The 19,403-nt window shown below is 40.3% G+C and overlaps 1 protein-coding gene and 1 pseudogene across 1 annotated transcript in view; both read right to left on the bottom strand.

Moving 5' to 3' along the window:
- FAXDC2 (fatty acid hydroxylase domain containing 2) overlaps positions 1-19,403 on the bottom strand; it is a 56,937-nt gene that overhangs the window by 31,919 nt on the left and 5,615 nt on the right. The window contains exon 2 of the mRNA XM_077137492.1: positions 9,982-10,271. The gene's annotated coding sequence lies outside the window, so the exon portion shown is untranslated. The remainder of the gene's footprint in view (positions 1-9,981; positions 10,272-19,403) is intronic.
- Positions 1,984-6,306, bottom strand: LOC143664320 (solute carrier family 25 member 32 pseudogene; annotated as a pseudogene).

Below are 19,403 nucleotides of genomic sequence, written 5' to 3' on the forward strand. Positions count from 1 at the left end.
AGCATGGACAACCAAAGCTATAGGCTAAGCCCCCAGTCTTGGGGTTTGTTCAGATGAAACTTAACCCCACAAGGGATAGGTCAAGTCTACTTAAAATTTAGGCCTAAGAGTCACCCCCAAGAGAGCCTCTTTTGTTGCTCTGATGTGGCCTCTCTCTCCAGCCAACACGATGAGCAGTCTCACCACCCTCCCCCTCTCTGCGTGGGACATGACTCCCAGGGGTGTGGACCTTCCTGGCAACGTGGGACAGAGAGCTTGGAATGAGCTGAGACTCAGCATCAAGGAATTGAGAAAAACCCTAGAATGAGCTGAAAATTAACATCAAGGGATTGAGAGAACCTTCTCGACCAAAAGGGGGAAGAGTGAAATGAGACTAAGTGTCAATGGCTGAGAGATCCCAAACAGAGTTGAGAGGTTATCCTGGAGGTTATTCTTACGCATTAAGTAGATATCACCTTGTTGTTCAAGATGTAGTGGAGAGGCTGGAGGGAACTGCCTGAAAATGTAGAGCTGTGTTCCAGTAGCCATGTTTCTTGATGATGATTGAACAATGATATAGCTTTCACAATGTGACTCTGTGATTGTGAAAACTTTGTGTCTGATGCTCCTTTTATCTACCATATCAACAGATGAGTAGAACATATGGAATAAAAATAAATAATAGGGGGAACAAATGTTAAAATAAATTTAGTTTGAAATGCTAGTGATAAATGAAAGCAAAGGGTAAGAGGTATGGTATGTATAATCTTTGTTTTCTCTGTTATTTTATTTCTTTTTCTGTTGTCTTTTTATTTCTTTTTCTAAATTGATGTGAATGTTCTAAGAAATGATGAATATGCAACTATGTGACGATATTAAGAGTTACTGATTATATATGTAGAATGGAATGATATCTTAATGTTTTGTTTGTGTGTTGTTAATTTTTTTTAATTAATTAAAAAAATTTTTTTTTTAAATTAAAAAAAAAAAAAAAGTCTGTGCCAGAAAGTCCCCTTCGGGAAATGGTGAGAACGGGGGAAAATTCAACTTCCCCAAGTTGAATCCTTGATATTCTCACAAACAGTGTGGACCAAAGCTATAGGCTGAGCCCCCAGTCTTGGGGTTTGTTCATATGAAACTTAACCCTGCAAAGGATAGGTCAAGCCTACTTAAAATTAGGCCTAAGAGTCACCCCCAAGAGAACCTATTTTGTTGCTCAGATGTGGCCTCTCTCTCCAGCCAACACAACAAGCAGACTCACCACCCTCCCCCTGTCTACGTGGGACATGACTCTCAGGGATGTGGTCCTTCATGGCAACGTGGGACAGAAATCCTAGAATGAGCTGAGACTCAGCATCAAGGGATTGGAAAAAACCCTAGAATGAGCTGAGACCCAGCATCAAGGGATTGAGAAAACCTTCTCGACCAAAAGGGGGAAGAGGGAAGTGAGACAAAGTGTCAATGGCTGAGAGATTCCAAAGAGTTGAGAGGTTATCCTGGAGGTTATTCTTACGCATTAAGTAGATATCACCTTGTTATCCAAGATGTAATGGAGAGGCTGGAGGGAACTGCCTGCAAATGTAGAGCTGTGTTCCAGTAGCCATGCTTCTTGAAGATGATTGTATAATGATATAGCTTTCACAATGTGACTGTGTGATTGTGAAAACCTTGTGTCTGATGCTCCTTTTATCTACCTTGTGATGAGTAGATGAGTAGAACATACAGAATAAAAATAAATAATAGGGGGAATGAATATTAAAATAAATTTAGTTTGAAATGCTAGTGATCAATGAAAGGGAGGGGTAAGGGATATGGTATGTATAATTTTTTTTTCTTCTGTTTTCATTTTATTTTTCTGTTGTCTTTTTATTTGTTTTTCTGAATTGATACAAATGTTTTAAGAAATGATCATGATGATGAATATGCAACTATGTGATGATATTGTGAATTAATAATTATATATGTAGAATGGAATGATCATATATTAAGAATGTTTGTGTTTCTTGTAATTTTTTTAAAAATTTAAAAATTAATAAAAAAATTTTTAAAAAAAGATCCTACAAGGGCATCCTAAAATAAAATGAGAAAAAAAAGTCTGTGCCAGAGCTAAAAAAGTACTGAATTGGGCAGCAGATTTGGCACATCCAGGTAATCTTTAGAGGAGGGCATGCTCAAGCTTTCCCAATATTCTTATATATATGCCCTCCAACCTCAAATCTGAACCTTTTCCTACCAGATTGTATTTTTAGCTTATCCAAAGGATGCTGAGTTTTTAGTCAGACTGTATGTTTTTTTTTTAATCAAGGAAATAAGTAAAAATCTACCAGATAAATATCAAAATTATCAATCAAGATATTCCTTGTTTCATAATTTAGTACCCAAAAGGAAGCAGTATGCTTCTTATGAGAATCCAGATGATAAATTCCTATAAAGAAACCAGCACAAGACTTCCAGGAAGATGGCTGACTAGAGCAGCTTGAGATTAGCCCTGCTTCATGGAAAAGTTAGAGAAGGGACAGGAGGGCAACTGAGGCAGCAATTCGGGAGTGCAGCTGACCTGGGAGAGCCTTCTGTACCACATGCGGCAGCCTTGCTTGCAGAGGCCGAGGAACTGAGAGGCAGAAAGCTGGGGCTTGGCGTGGAGGCATGGCAGCAGAGCCCGTAGGAGTGCATGGACGGGTATATGGGACTGGGAAGTAAGCCAGGCCGTGTTCCTTGGGTGTGCTACCCTCACAGGCACAGCCCTGTGACTGGCGACTCACCCCACATCCCACGCACCTGAATGCTCTCATCCGCTCCCATTCCCCAAGCTCCAGGCGCCCTCGCCCCACCAGCCTTCAGTGCACATACTTGCCCCATCCCCCCCCCACCAAGTGCAGCCCAACCCACCTCTCCTACACTCCTCCCTAGCACTACCTCTCCCTTCCTGTTCCTTGCAGGCTGTTACTAGTGCATAAAGGTTGCGAGCACTAACCTCCATACCTAGGCTACCCACCCCCCATAGTGTCACACAGCCTCACCCCACCCTCCCTGAGCTCAGCGCATCAGTTTATGGCACTCCCAGTCACGTCATTCAGCTCTGGGAACTGCATGTTACGTGCATGCGCACGATCCTCAGCCTTACTTTCCAGCTCTGAGAAAGTGCCCACCAGGTCATATCTGCCCCCAATCCACAAAGGCCTAACGCTGACCTGCTGCCACAGCTCTACACATGTGCACAAAGGGCCCTGTGCCTTAGACCAGCGCATACCAGGTTTACGCCCCCTGGACCGGTGCACCCTCACACCTACATCCTCCCTGGCCACTGGGCACCCACATTCACAAGCATCGGCGTAACATCCCCAACCTGCACCCATACCTGCCCTGAAACAAATCACCGTACTGAGTGCTCCACCCGGTAACCTGTTCCCTGCTGTACAACCATCCTGCAATTTGCCAGATTGAAAATGACCCTGTCTCATTCCAGAATCCTATCACTATATGAAGGGATATAGACTACTGAAAGAAAGACTACAAGGCCTTAGACTACTGAAAGAAATCAACTCCCAAAGTAAATCAATCAAGATATCTACATGTGACAAAGACAGCAGAAGATCACTAAGCATATCACAATGCAGACAGATACAGCCCTGCCTGATGACCAAATTAAAACACCTGAAGAGACACAGATGTAGGAACAACTAATCAAAGATGTTCATACAACTCTACTTAATAAAATAAGTGGGATAGCAAATGACATAAAGGAGATCAAGAAGATAGTAGAAGAGCATAAAGATGAATTTGAAAGAATAAATAGAAAAATAGCAGAAATCACAGAGATTAAAGACTTTGACCAAATAAAGAAACTAGCACACAAAAGAAGTTCCCCTTTCTGGAAAAAGTGGTAAGCTTTCTTGTAGAATGCTAAGAAAATTAGACAATTTATTCCTTGTTTTATTTTCCTTTTTGCTTCGGATGCCAGTGAAGTTAGTTAAATGTCATGCTCAATTACACCTTTTGTTTTTTTTTCCCTATGATGTAATCCTGTATGCAAACAATGATTGTGTACAAGGATATTCATTGTGACATTGTTTGTTTTTTGGTATGTGTCAATTCATTTTATTTAAAAAAATGCCATTTTCAAAATGTAAAAAATAGAGCTATTTTTAAAGAACCACTTAAATATGATTTTTTAAAAAAAACATATTTATGTAAATAGGATTTTGAAAATCACGATGTTTTATTTACAACAAATAGATGGTAGTGCAACAGCATTCAGAGATGTGTATGATAAAAAACACAACTATTATTATGGCATCCTTTTGGAGAAGGCCTTTATATTCATAAATATTTACAATGATTCATGAAAGTAAAATCAATATTGTCCATTATGTAATTTGTATCTAAGCATGAATTTGAGCAACCAATATAGATTGATAATTTAATTTGGCATTTGGACCCAGAAATCCCAAAGTTAGGTGAGTGTTACTCTACTCTATAGAGGGACTGTTTTTCATTTCCATACAGTTTGCCAACAAACATTCCCCAAACATTCCAGCATCTGTATAAGGGGATCTATTAGTACCTTCAATAAGTGATTTATAGCCATATGTGCTAAATAAAGACTGATATAACTGGATCCTAGAGGTTCAAATTTTATAAATTTAGAATACACTAAGTGGCTATGCCAAAAAATAAGAACTGGATCCCAGCTTACATTTTAAATTATGGAACGAATCCCTGAGAAAATTAAACATTAGTAATGGAATAACAACAGATGAAGTAAATAACTTCTGTTTTCTCTAATGCCTTAAAATTGAACTAAAAGTAAGGCACACTTATAGTGGATAATAAACATATCCCAATCCAGATTTGGATTTGGGCAACACATTTCAGTAATCATTACAGTTTAATTTATCCTCTAAATATACAATGACATTCTTATAAGAAGCCATCTTCTTACTACCGCACAGTGGTCAATTTGAAAACCAACCCAGGCAAATGAGTTTAGAAAAAGCAGCAAATTCATTTAAATCCATATAGCAAATCTTGCAAAGCAGCTTCTACCTGAATAATGAAATGAACAAATTCATGAAGCTCTACCTCAATGTCTGTTTTAACACCATGCTGATGGCAGCCATTTTAGGCAGAGGTAGCTAGGCCCCATAACTATGGGAAGGCAAAAAGCAGACAAGCATTGTGAAAACTTAAACAGTTCTTTGACTTCTTCAAAGGATGACAGATCAGTTTCAATTATGAACCATGTATTCTTGCAGTATTCTGAGTCTTACATTCTAAACACAAAGGAACATGTTGTTGTCTTGGCAAATATACTGGAATGATCTTATTTTAGCTTACTTTATCTTTTCTTTAAGGGCAACTAAAAAATATGAGACATTTTCATAAACCACAAAAGGAATAATATAGCAGACTGGAGTCACTCATCAAACTAGGGGCAATTTCTTTGTAAAATCACTGATGCCTTCTTTCCTGGATGTCTTCATGATTACATCCAATACACCCTTCTAAAAATGTGTTGATCCTGAAGAGGAGCTCTCACAACTTGATATGGGTATGTTGCTGCTACAGCAAATATTATGGATAATGCTGCAAGATCTATATTCTACTGCACTCAGCTGGACTTCTGGTAATCTACTGATACGATGGTTGTACTTCAATTTCAGCAAATCATATGCCATAAACTGAAGGGCACCATGTGAGGTTCCAGACAGGCCGGGAACAATTCCTTTATACAATCCACGCACACCTTCATACTTATGTATTTTCAAAAGTGTGTCGAACATTCCTTTATACTGTCTTTGTGGGAGAGTTAAAATCATCATCAAACCGTAACATAAGGTGGGCTTTTGCTATTCGCCTTATTTGCCCAAGAGAGCAGCACGGGTTTGCCCAAGGCAGATAATGGGTTTGTGATGAGAGGGTCATAGTTCCAGCTTCAGCAGCTGAGACAAGGTATTCGGTTCTCTCTAACCATTCAGCTCTTCCTTCTGTCTTAGATGATTTGATGGCATTATAACAGCGAAGCAGATCTTCATGGGGTCAAGCCGAGGCAGCGCGAGATTGGGCAGGATCCCAGGGCTTTCTCCAGCCACCACTGTTATCAGACCGGCCATGGAGAAAAATAGTGCTCCATGCGGTCGACTCAGACACCCACTGTCTCTGGCCTGTTGCAGGCTCCGGGCCTGCCAACACCGCGGCGCCCAGGGAGGCGGGGTGGGAAGAGACGCAGTGGCCGCCACCGTGGTGACGGTCACAGCCCGGGAGCAGGAGAACCGCAAAGCACGAGCGCACCTCGGGGTCCGCGCTCGGACTCCCACCGAGGAGCATAGTCCGAGTCCCGAGCTCAGAGGGGCTGAAGGGGCGGGAAGCCGCACGTCACGCCGGCGGAGAAGGGCAAAGGAGACATGATATTGTTTTTAATTGCCGAAGACAGGAAATAATCTAAATGCCTATCATTAAAGGATTGGTTAAGTAAATTTACAGGGTCCCAAAATCAAAGCATTAGAAGTGAAGTCATCTACCTATTTAGTCTACAGGTCACCCTGTAGAAACTGTATAAAAGGTTATTTAATGCATGATGCTTTCTAATTGGTTTTTATTTTTATTTGGAGCTGTTCTACTGAACATAGCCCTTTATTGGCAGCTACCTCAAACTCTTTTGAGATATAGGCTGGGTATAAAGTATAAAATAACAGAACCAGATATTAAAAGCAAACATGAAGGCAGATTAGGATGGCTGTCAGTACAATAAGACCCTGACCCTGGCACAAGGGAGCTCTGTTTCATACCACAAGGCCAGGCACTGATGCTTTCCATATTTGTATTATGGAAACAGGGTGTTGCTGAGACCTAACGATCAGAGGCTGAGTATGTAAGTGTGACTTTGGACTCCTCTGCTCCATGCAACCATTTCTAGGCAAAGGGAAAATAACTTTATCTTCTGGTATGGGAAAGTCCCTTCAGCTGCAGGTGTAGCAGCATGTATCTGCTGGTATCTGACTTGATTAGAAGCAGTGAAGCATTTCTAACATACTATCTTTTCGTCTGCTAATCCATTATGCCCAGATGCCATCTGAGATATTTATCTAGGTAGCTGACTACTCTAAGCTACACAACTGTATCATTCTGCTAAATATTTTATGTCAAAGCAGATGGTTTTCTGTACCTCTCTACCTGCTTGCCTAAAGTTTCACGTTAACAGAGTCATAAAGGTTACAGAGATCTCAAATATGTTGGCAGATGAGCCTTTACCCACAGAAGTTTCTTAACATCAAGTTAGAAATTTTGGCAAGTAAAATCGACAGCAACATTTATTTAATATTTAATATGTTAGAAGTACTATAATCATAACATTTTTATTATTATGCTTCCTCCTTCTGACTTGGCTATTTAAAACTCTTTTGTGGTCTCCTATCTATGAAATAGAAGTGTCTTAGAGCTCATCTATTCTGATGTCTCCATTTTCCATCCAAAGTAATGGAGGCTTAAAGATATTCAGTATTTAGCTTCAAATTACGTATTTATTTAGTGGCAGGACTTGAATCTAGGCCTCACTGCATCAACCAAGACAGCAAAAAATTATAGGATGCACTGATGTTGATGAATGCAGGGCTGGTGATGGGGATGGTATAGGTTCACAAAGAAATGAGATGAGTCTGTATTAACCATAATTAATATATTAGATATTATGATTTCTTTTTTATACCAAAGGGAAAGTAGAACATATTTTCTCTAAAATATTTAGCAGTCTTTCAAGAAATATTTATTGTGTGTCAGATACAATACTAGACACAGGGGATACAAAGATGAATAAGGCATGCTTCTTGACCCTATTTTATAAAGTAAAACAATACAATTTTGTTTTTCAAAATGAAAACTGATGTAGCAGGAGAATATGAAATAGTTATTCAAGAAGGGAAATGTATTCAGGGAAGAGGACAAAATGAAGCACACTAAAAGTGATGGCTCTTCCTTATAGAGAATTTGTTATATATTGTGAGAGTATCCAAATTAGATACTTTTAGTGTGGTTCTGTTAATAGCAGATAATTCTGACTGTGGAGGCTTTTCATTGAAGACTTCTCAATCTAGGTAAATGATACAGTGTGGCTAAAGCTGATCTTCATGACCTCAGGGATGGGGTAGCCTGGGTGGAGTAGAGACGGCTTACTTTTAAATCCTATTTGCCTGCAGCCTGATTCTTTAAGATTTTCTCTCAGATTCTATGTTCCTAGATATTTTACATGGTTGATAAATATTCCCATTTTATAGGTATAATATACATCATCTTTATGTGCATGTGCATTATTTCCTCCTAAATATCTTATAGAATTGCATTAGAATCATTTACCTTTAGAGGAGATAGACCACAGAATTGACTTGCTCCAAACTCCACCCTATTTCTGGAAAAATTCATATTTTTATAACTCTTTGTTTGGCATTACATGTGTTTTTGCAATTACACAAATTCTCTTTCATAAGTCGGGAAATGGCAGCGAAGCTTCTTGGCCTGATTATTTTTCTTGGCCCTAGAACTCCTGATCTTTCACCTCTGCTATCAGCCTTTTTATGGCCTAGTAAAAGCTAAGCAATCTGCCTTTAGGGATGAGGAATTTGACCTGACATATAACGACCTCTGGGGAGAGGGTTTTGAAGGGCTGCTAAGACTAAGGTCTATACATGTCTGAGGCTTATATAGAGAGGAAAGAGTGACTGATGCTTGTTCAAGCTGAAATACATGAAGAAAAAGGTTAAATACTGAGACATAAACTACTCTTTGAACAGTTTTAGCCATGCTCCCACTACTTTCACCTCACGGTAGTTGTACCTTTTCAGAGTTTACTGCCCCCACTTGACTGCATGTCCCATGAGGCCACGATTCTGCCTGTCTTATTTCTGTGGGATTTACAGTATTGAGTGTGCTCTTGGCATATAGGAGATACTTAGTAAGTCTTTGTTGAATAAATAAAAGAAGGAATAAATAAACATAAAGCATTGGTTTTTGCCCTTAGTATATGTACAAAATTTGCTACTGAACGTTTGGTTCCTTTCCCTTGTGATGAGGATTTCCCTGTCTAAGGTAAAAAGCTGATGCTCTGTACCTTTCTGTTCTAGCAAATGGAACTGAATCTCTATATCCCAAACAGAGAATTGTCAGTTGGAATTGCGCACGAAACTGAAGCAATCTACAAGTCTGTGTCACAAAAGGCCCTGAGTGAGCACCTTGAAAACCACCTGTTGTTTACCTCCATCCATGCACCCTGACTGCATGCCCCATTACCTCTTGTGGGTGTCCTTCTATAGATACCATCAGGCTCCTAACAATTCCAAAACTAGAGTCATTGACAATAAATCTCTCTAGGTTGTGTCAGAACAGCTTCACCTGCTGTTTCCCATACATCCTTTTAAGTTTTTCTTTTGATGTCTATATATTTTTTAATAATAAAAAGCAATAAAACAGGGATAGTCTCAGTTTATTAAAGTCTCTATAGCACAGTGGTTAACAGCATGGATTTTTTTTTCCTTTAAAGTTTTAAGATTCTGTTGTAATTTGCCTCCTCCCTTCCAGGTGACCTTGGGAAGTTAAAGAGGTGAAGCAATTAGGCAGTAGTTGCTTCCCAACAGACTTTTCCAGTTTGATTTTCCTCTTTCCTATTCTGATTTGGAAGCTGCTCTTCCGTATGGCTTTGAAGTCAAACCAGCCCATCAGAATTACCTGAATTACCTGTCAAATGCTGGAAGAGTAAGATGACAGGAGAGGTGGATGGTACAAACACAAGCATAGGATTCAGATGTGAACAAGAGGCAAGTAGGGGACTCTGTACACCGAGGAAATGTCCCATGACCTTGCTGCCTCGCACATCCCACCTGCATCTGGTGGAGAGGACAGGGTTGTGGTAGAAGGGGGGAAGAATGTACCTACTCTCCTTTAAATGAACTTGGACATGTCCTGACACTGGCAAACAGCTCCCCTCCCCAATAACTCCAAGAAGCTCCCTCTCACCTCTGCAGTAGGCTGTTTCCAAAGCTCCCCAGTGGTCCGCGGCACAGTCCAAGCCTGCTTTCTCTTCTTTTCCTGTCCCTTTTTGGTTGGCTGCTGCCACTGCGCTGCTGTCTAACCCTGTTGTTACTCGGGTGGGTCAGGAGGCTGCAACGCGATCGTGTTACAGAGCTGCCAACTGGCTCCCGGCAGGCACGTGATGAGAAAAAAAAGTTTGAGTCCCTGTGGCTGGAGACAAAAACATCTTCATTCCAAAAGAGAAGAAAAGCTGCTAGACCACATGTCCTTGAAACCTAGAAGAATTTCCCAGTTCAGGTGGGAGTTTGAAAAAGTGCATTTAGTCAGATTAGGAGTTTAAAGAACAGCAAAAAAAAAAAAAAAAAAAAAAGCCCTCATCATCCTCAACTTAAAAAGTCTCAAAGCTTTTCTGTCCCATAGAAGGCAGGTCAGATTAAAGGCATGGGTATCAGAGAATGTCCAAGGCAGAGGAACAGGTAGTCCAAATTGATAAAAAGTATACATGGACAAGAGGACCTCATTCTCTCATTTTTCAATGTTTCCATGGTTGCTGAGGGCAGACTGTTTCAGGCAAGCAAGGGAGGAGAGATGTATCAGCTATTACTAGTGAGTCTAGATGCAGGAAAGGTATACTTGTACAGGTTAAGTTGAAAATGGTTTGAAGTTAGGGTATAGGATCCATGACACGAAGTGGTGAACATCTTTGAAAAAGAACTTATTTTATTTTGTTTTATTTTATTTATTTATTTATTTTTTGTGGACACAGGGTTTAATGAAATTATTACATTTATAAAACTACTATACTCCACAATGCACCTCCAAGTATAAATATTCATATTTTCTCTCTTCTCTGTATGGGGGACTTTTCATATGAACAATGATACTAACCTAAATAGAAGCATCCTTTGAGGCATAGCATATTTGTACCCTCCCCTCTACCCCAGGAGCCATTTCTTGGTATGAGGCTTATCTTTTTTTTTTTTTATTAATTAAAAAAAAATTAACTAACACAACATTTAGAAATCATTTCATTCTACATATGCAATCAGTAATTCTTAATATCATCACATAGATGTATGATCACCATTTCTTAGTACATTTGCATCGATTTAGAAAAAGAAATAGCAAGACAACAGAACAAGAAATAAAATGATAATATAGAGAAAAGAAATAAAAATAAAAAATATAAAAAATATATATAAAAAAATAAAAAACAAAACAAACAAACAAAAAACTATAGCTCAGATGCAGCTTCATTCAGTGTTTTAACATAATTACATTGCAATTAGGTAGTATTGTGCTGTCCATTTTTGAGTTTTTGTATCTAGTCCTGTTGCACAGTCTATATCCCTTCAGCTCCAATTACCCATTATCTTACCCTATTTCTAACTCCTGATGGTCTCTGTTACCAATGACATATTCCAAGTTTATTCTCTAATGTAGGTTCACATCAGTGGGACCATACAGTATTTGTCCTTTAGTTTTTGGCTAGTTTCACTCAGCATAATGTTCTCTAGGTCCATCCATGTTATTACATGGATGTAATATTTTAACTCATTTTAATTTTAAAAATTTTAAGTTATTTTTGCATGAGCAATGTGTGCATATGATATAAAATGCAAAAGGATCAAAGGACTATACAGTGAGAAACTTTTTTCCACTCCTCCCTAACCCTCTACTTTTCTTCCAACCCCTTTGACCAGTTTCTTCTATGTCCTTTCAGAATTTGTCTATGTAAATATGAACTTATATATTTATGTCTCCCCCCACTTTAGAAACAGCACACTAGATATGCTGCACCTTGCTTTTTTTCATTTAACACTTAAACACAGAGATTTTTCCGTATAGTACCTTTAGGAGCTGCCATGTCCCATTGACTAGATGTATCCTACTTTATTTGGGCTGTGAAGGGCCACATACTGGTCATCTTTCACTGCCCAATTCCTTGCACAAAGCAAGGGCTCAATAAACAATGCTTGCTCACACATTAAATTTTGTGCAATTTGTTCATTTTTTCCCCTTATCTCTCCTCTTAGAGGTAATTCTTCATATATATATTCTCTGACAGACTAAGTCTGTTTCGTGCACTGATCTAACCTTGCTACCTGCCTTCCAACACCTGTCTTAATCTGGCTCCTCCTTCCTTTCTGTGTAACATTAGTATTCACTACTTCATACTTCCTAATGGTCCAAGCCTGACTGTCATGTGCAAACATTTGATCACTTCCAATGTGCAGAAACTTTTTTCTCTAATTTCTCTTATCCCTACCTCTGTGTCTTTGCTAATATTGATCCTCCCACCCAGAATTTCTTTCCTTGTCTACTATTCTGCCTCCAGTTATTTTCTTTCTTAACTTTTTCAGCACATGTGATCATCATTCCCTAGAATAGCAGGTAGTTTTTTGATAATCATTTCATATAGGGGCTGTATGTATCTCCATGGCAATAAAAACTGGGGCACATAGTACGTCATCAGTAAATACAGTCTTAAAGTCTTCCAGGCTTTGACTAACCTGGTCTCTGTTTTTCTCTCCTGCTTCATGTTAGGCCACTTTGCCACTGATCTACCTCTCCATAGCTGCCCTGGCCTGCCTTCATTTCCTCTATCACCAAAACTTGTTTCTCACCCTCTGCCTGTTTCAAGAGAGGCCTTCTTTGATCCCCATTGATCCCCTTAGCCTTGTCTATATTGGCAAAGTTCATGTGTCAACCTCGCTAGGTGATGTTCAATTGTTTAAGCAAGCAAGCACTGGCTTGATTGTTAACTGTGAGAGTATTTCATGTATTTAAGTCATTAATCAGTTTATTGCAGCTACGGCTGATTACATCTATAATCAACAAAGGTGAGCCGGTTTGAAACTGTCATGTACCCCAGAAAAGCCATATTCTCTTTTTTTCCTGCATGGCACCAGGAATTGAACCTGGGTCTCCAGCATGACAGGCAAGAACTCTGCCCCTGAGCCACCATTGCTGCCCAAGCCATACTCTTTAATCCTCATCCAATACTGCTGGGTATGATTTTTTTATTGTTTCAATGAAGATGTTACCCATCCAATTGTGGGTGGGACTTTTGATTAGATGGTTTCCATGAAGATCTGTCTCTACCCATTCAAGATGGAGTTACTTACTGGAAAGAGCTCAGTGCCAACAGAGCCCACACAGCCAGAGATCTTTAGAGATGCAGAAGGAAAACTCCCCAGAGGAAGCCTTATGAAATGAGAAGAGAATGCCATGTGACTTTCCAACTGACAGAGGTGTTCTGGACCCATGTGCCTTTCTTGAATCAAGATATCTTTCCCAGGATGCCTTAGTTTGGACATTTTCACAGCCTTAGAACTATAAATGTGCAACTTAATAAATTCTCCTTTAAAAAAGCCATTCCATTTCTGGTATATTGCATTCCAGTAGTATTTACAATCTAAAACAAAAGGTGACTTCCTTCAGCAATGAGAGGAGTCTTCATCCAATCAATTGAAGGCCTTAAAGGAAGAACTGAAGATTGCAGCAGTTGAAAGAATTTGTATCTTTACTTCAGCCAGCCAGCTTCTTCTGGGGACATCCATGTCACCTTTATTGGAGTTTTCAAAATTGGGGTCTACCCTATACCATTTGCTAATCCCCATGTTGCATGAGGCAAATCCTATAATAAATCCCAGAATTTTTCATATATATATATCCTTCAGGTTCTGTTTCTCTGGAGAATGCTGATCAATAGAGTTTCTGGTTCTAAGTGTGGTTTCTGAGAAACAGAATCTCAAGGATGAGTTGTTTTTTGGAATTGGTTCTCTAATCTGATTAAAAGATGCTAATGACTCTATTTCTAATGATCAATATGGCACTGATAGTCCATAGTATGAATTGGCAATAGAGACTGTGGTAGTTAGATTCATTTGTCAACTTGGCCAGGTGTAGGTACTTGTTGCTGTGGACATGAGCCAATGGTATTGTGAACCTCACCTGTTGCTCATTACATCTGCAGATGGCTAGGAAGCGTGCTTGCTGCAATGAATGATGTTTGATTTAATTGGCTGGTGCTTAAATGAGAGTGAAATGTAGCACAGCCCAGGCAGCTCAGCATACCTCATCTCAGCACTTGGAGCTCAACCCAGGCCTTTGGAGATGCAGAAAGGAATCACCCCGGGGAAAGATGTTGGAACCCAGAGGCCTGGAGAAAAGGCCAATAGAGATCACCTTGTGCCTTTCCACATAAGCAAGAACCTCAGTTGAAAGTTGGCTGCCTTTTCTCTGAAGAACTAATGAAATAAATCCCCTTTTATTAAAAGCCAATCTGTCTCTGGTATGTTGCATTCTGGCAGTTAGCAAACTAGAACAGAGACACAAAATATCACCATTGGACACTGGTACTCAAATGTTTATAAGAGGCAAGGCTCTAGGTGACAGTGCATTTTCTGGAGTTTGTGGAGTTTAAAAAGTAAAATTATGTTGGCTGGTCGTTCCTAAATATGTTGGATACAGTTTGTTAAAGAGAAGGATGAACTCAAGACTCCAGATTCCCTATCAAGTGCTGCATAAAGGTTATGAAAATTTATATGGGTGCCCTGAAAGACATTCTTATTTCTTGTAGCACAGACTTGAGATTTTTGAAAACCAGAGTTTCATTGTGCAACTGGCTGAATTACAACATAAATTGAATTCCCAGTATTGCAGGTGTCTGTTGTTAAAGTCAGGGTATTGATTGGGAAGGAATGGGACAAATGGCTGATAATAATGATGGTGGTGACATTGAAACCCTAGATTCTGCTCAGTTTTCTTTGCCAGAAACAGTCTGCCCTAAGGAAATAGTCCTTATACCTCCATCTGCAGAGATTAACCCTTTTTCACCTGATGAAACTGTTATGGAATGCTCTGAAAGAGCTGACTTGCAAGACAAGACTAATTCTTCTCATGTCCCACCCCCCCCCCCCCACCAGTTTTCTTCCAGACCTATAGCTAGACTAAAATCCTAAAAGGTAAGGCAAAAAATGTGACCCATGAGGAGTCATGCAAATTTCAGTAGACATGCATGATTTTTCCAATTTATATAGACAGAAATCAGGGGAATGTGTGTGGGAATGAATATTAATGGTGTGGAGTAATGGTGGAAGGAACATACAGTTGGATTAGGCTGAATTTATAGATATGGGCCCTCTAAGCAGAGATTCTGGATTCAATATTATAGCTTGAGATAAAAGGGGTTCCAATAGTTTGTTCAGGTAGCTGGTGGAAGCATGGACCAAAAGGCGGTTTATATTACCCCCAGTTGAAATGCCAGAACTGCTCTGGTATAACATAGATGAGGGGATACAAAGGCATAGAGATTGGAGTATTAGAGTGAATTTATCATGTAAGACTTGCTCACCTACTCCCTCAATATCCAGAGGTCATATCTTTCATCAGGACTGTTGGGAATAAATTGTGAGAACAGTGCTGTCATTCCTGAAGAGCTCAGTACTGTGGGAACTGATGCCACTGAACTTGGATCCTTAACACAATGGGGATGATTGGATCTCAGGTTGGCAAGAGTTAAGTGGCAGCACTTACTGCCAAAGACAAGGTAAGCATGGCTACTATAATGGACAGCATAGTTAAAATAGTAATAGTCTGAACAGTCTGACTCACAGAGACCCACAGTATTAGCTAGCTGAACATTGGGTACCTGCAATTGAAATAGATGGACAGTTCAATAAAATCTTACTTGATCTATATAAGCATAAGGGTTCTAGGTCAAGTGAATAAAAATCTAACTTGAATCACAAATAAAGTCACAGCCTCTCATTCAATTCCCAGACTTGAGACAGTTCACAGACTCAGAACTCCTTGAAGAAGGGAAGGCTGGGTCATTTGAGGGGAAGGACCCTGCTATACTGCCAAAAATGTATACTGTTAATCTTTCTTCCAGCCTTCCCAAAAATGGACCTACAGCCTTTGACCAGGGTGACTGTGTTTTGGAGAAAAGGAAATGTTCAGACCTTTCAGAGAATGGCTCAGAACTGACATTAATTCAAGGAGATGCAAAACATCACTGTGGTCCACCAGTCAGAGTAGGGGCTTGTGGAGGTCAAGTGATCAATGGAGTTTTAGTTCATATCCATCGCACAGTGTGTTCAGTGGGTCTCTGAGTCTCTTCTGTGGTTATTTCCCCAGTTCTGGAATGCATAATTGGAACAGACATAGTCAGCAACTGGCAGAATCACCACACTGGTTCCCTGAGTTATGGAGTGAGGAGTATTAATCATACGAAAGGCCAAGTGGAAGCCACTAGAACTGCCTGTACCTAACAAAATGATAAATCAAAAGCAGTAGTGATTCCTGGAGGGATTTCAGAGATTAGTGCCACCATCAAGGACTTGAAGGATGCAGAGGTGGTGTTCCTTCCACATCCCCATACAACTCTATTTGTCCTGTGCAGAAAACATATGGATCTTGGAGAATGACAGTGTATTATTGTAAACGTAAGCAGTGGTGACTCCAATTGCAGCTGCTGCTCTAGATATGATGTTCTGGATTGCTAAAACTCATGAAATGCTGGAATATACCGAAGTGGTCTGGCTGTTAACAATGGGGATTTATCAGCTTACAAATGTATAGTTCTAAGTCTGTGCAAATATCTGAATTAAAACATCAATAGGATGATACCTTCTCTGAAGACTGGTTACCAGCAAGCTTGGGCTCCTCTGTCAGATAGCAAGGCATGTGGTGACACCTGCTGGCCCTTCTCTCCTGGGTTTTGCTGTTCCAGCTCCTGGCTTCTCTGTCTGTGGCTTCTTCTTTAAACTTCTCTCGGCTTTTCTCTGAATTTCATCTCTTAGTTTCTCTATGTGTTTCATGCTCATATGAAGGACTCTAGTAAAAGGATTAAGACCACCCTGGAACACTCCTCAACTGAAATAATCTATTCAAAAGGTCCCACCTGTAATAGGTCTATACCCACAGGCATGGGTAAAAAGAAAATGACTTTCTCTGGGGTACATAACAGCTTCAAACTATCACATGTAGTATCATTGCTTAACCAAATCAACACATCCTCTTGTAACTGGTATGAAGCTACTGAGCTGACAAATGCTTTTTTCTCAATGTCTGTTAATAAAGATCACCAGAAAAGGTTGACTTCAGTTGGCAAGGCCAACAATACACCATTACTGTCCTACTTTAGTGGTATATCAACTCTCCAGCCCTTTGTCATAATCTAGTCCACAGGTACTTTATTGCATTTCCTTTCCATAAGACACCACACTGGTCCATTATATTGATGACATTATGCTGATTGGACCTAATGAGCAAGAAGTAGCAACTACTCTAGACTTATTGATTGGTAAGGCATTTGCAAGTCAGATGGTGGGAGATATATCCAAAAAAAATTCAGGGGCCTCTACTTCACTGAAATTTCTAGGCATTCAGTGTAGGGGCATGTGGAGACATCCCTTCTAAGGCTATCTCCTTAGCCATTGCATCTGGATCCTCTTACAACCAAAAAAGAGGTACAGTGCCTAGTTGGCTTCTTTGGATTAGAAGGCAACATTTCCTTCATTTGGGTGTTTTACTCCAGCCTATTTATGGAGTAAGTTGAAAAGCTGCTAGTTTTGAGTGAGGACTGGAATTAGAGGAAGCTCTGCAACAAGCCTGGGCTGCTTTGTAAGCTGTTTGGCCACTTGGGTCATATGATCCATCAAATTCAAGGGTGCTGGAAGTTTCAGTGCAGAAAGAGATGCTGTTTGGAGCCTTTATCAGGCTCCTATAGGAGAATCACAGGGCAGACCTTTAGGATTTTGGAGCAAAGCCCTGCCATCCTGGCCTGATACTGGGCATTAGTAAACAATTAATTTTTACCCTTGGGCCACTAAATTACCATGACACTTGTGTTGCCCATCACGAATTGGGTGTTGTCTGACCCACTGTTCTAGTTTGCTCGCTGCCCGAATGCAACATACCAGAAATGGAGTGGCTTTTAAAAAGGGGGAATTTAATAAGTTGCTAGTTTACAGTTCCAAGGCTGAGAAAATGTCCCAATTAAAACAAAGTCAACAGAAATGTCCAAAGATACCCAGGGAAAGATACCTTGGTTCAAGAAGGCGGATGAAGTTCACGATTTCTCTCTCAAGTGAGAAGGCTCATGGTGAACACAGTCAGAGTTCCTCTCTCATCTGGAAAGGTACATGATGAATATGGTCAGGGTTTCTATCTCATCTGGAAGGGCACATGGTGAACAAGGCGTCATCTGCTAGCTTCTTCTCCTGGTTTCCTGTTTCATGAAGCTCCCCAGGAGGCATTTTCCTTCTTCATCTCCAAAGTGCTGGCTGACTCTCTGCTTCGCGGTGCTGCAGCATTCTCTGCTTTCTTGAATCTCTTTCATTCTCCAAAATGTTTTCTCTTTTATAGGACTCCAGAAACTTATCAAGACCCACTCAAATGGGTGGAGACATGTCATCACCTAATCCAGTTTAACAACCACTCTTGATTAAATCACATTTTCAGGGAGATGATCTCATTACAGTTTCAAACATACAGTATTGAATAGGGATTATTCTGCCTTTATGAAATGGGATTTAGAATAAAACATGGCTTTTCTAGGGGACATACATCCTTTCAAACCAGTATACCCACCAACTCATAAAGTTGGGTTGCATACCAGCACTTCACCATCAAATGGCATGAGCAGGCCCTGAAGGCACAAATAAGTTAAGTGAGGAAGTGGCCCAGATGTCCATGGCCCCTATTCCTGCCACATTATCTTATCTTTTCCAGCCCACACCTATGACCTCTTGGGGAATTCTCTATGATTACCTGACCGAGGAAGAGAAAACTCAGGCCTAGTTTAAAGATGATTCTGCATGGTATATAGGTACCACCCATAAATGGACAGCTACAGCTCCTTTCTAGAACATGCCTGAAGGACAGTGGTGAAGGGTAATCCTCCCAATAGGCAGAACCTCGAGCAGTGCTCCTGGTTGTTCATTTTTCTTGGAGGGAGAAATAACTGGAGGTGAGTTTGCCTACAGATCCATGGGCTGTGGCCAATGGTTTGACTGTAGATGGTCAGGGACTACGAAGGAGTATGATTGAAAAATTGGTGAAAAAGAGATCTGGGAGAGAGGTATGTGGATAGAATTTTCTGAATGGGCAAAAACCATGAAGATATTTCATCCATGTGCATGCTCAACAGAGGATGACTTCAGTAGAGGAACATTTTAACAATCAAGTCAATAGGATGAACCATTGTGTAGATACCATGCAGCCTCTTTTCCCAGCTACCACTGTCACTTCCCAAATGGTTTTATGAACACAATGGCCATGGTGGCAGGGACAGAGGTTACTCATGGGCTCAGCAGCATGAACCTCCACTCACCAAGGCCAACTTAGTACAACTACAGCTGAGTGCTCAATCTGCCAGCAGTAGAGACCAACACACA

The sequence above is a fragment of the Tamandua tetradactyla genome, chromosome 20 (assembly GCF_023851605.1).
Source record: "Tamandua tetradactyla isolate mTamTet1 chromosome 20, mTamTet1.pri, whole genome shotgun sequence".
NCBI classification, from domain to species: Eukaryota; Metazoa; Chordata; class Mammalia; order Pilosa; family Myrmecophagidae; genus Tamandua; species Tamandua tetradactyla.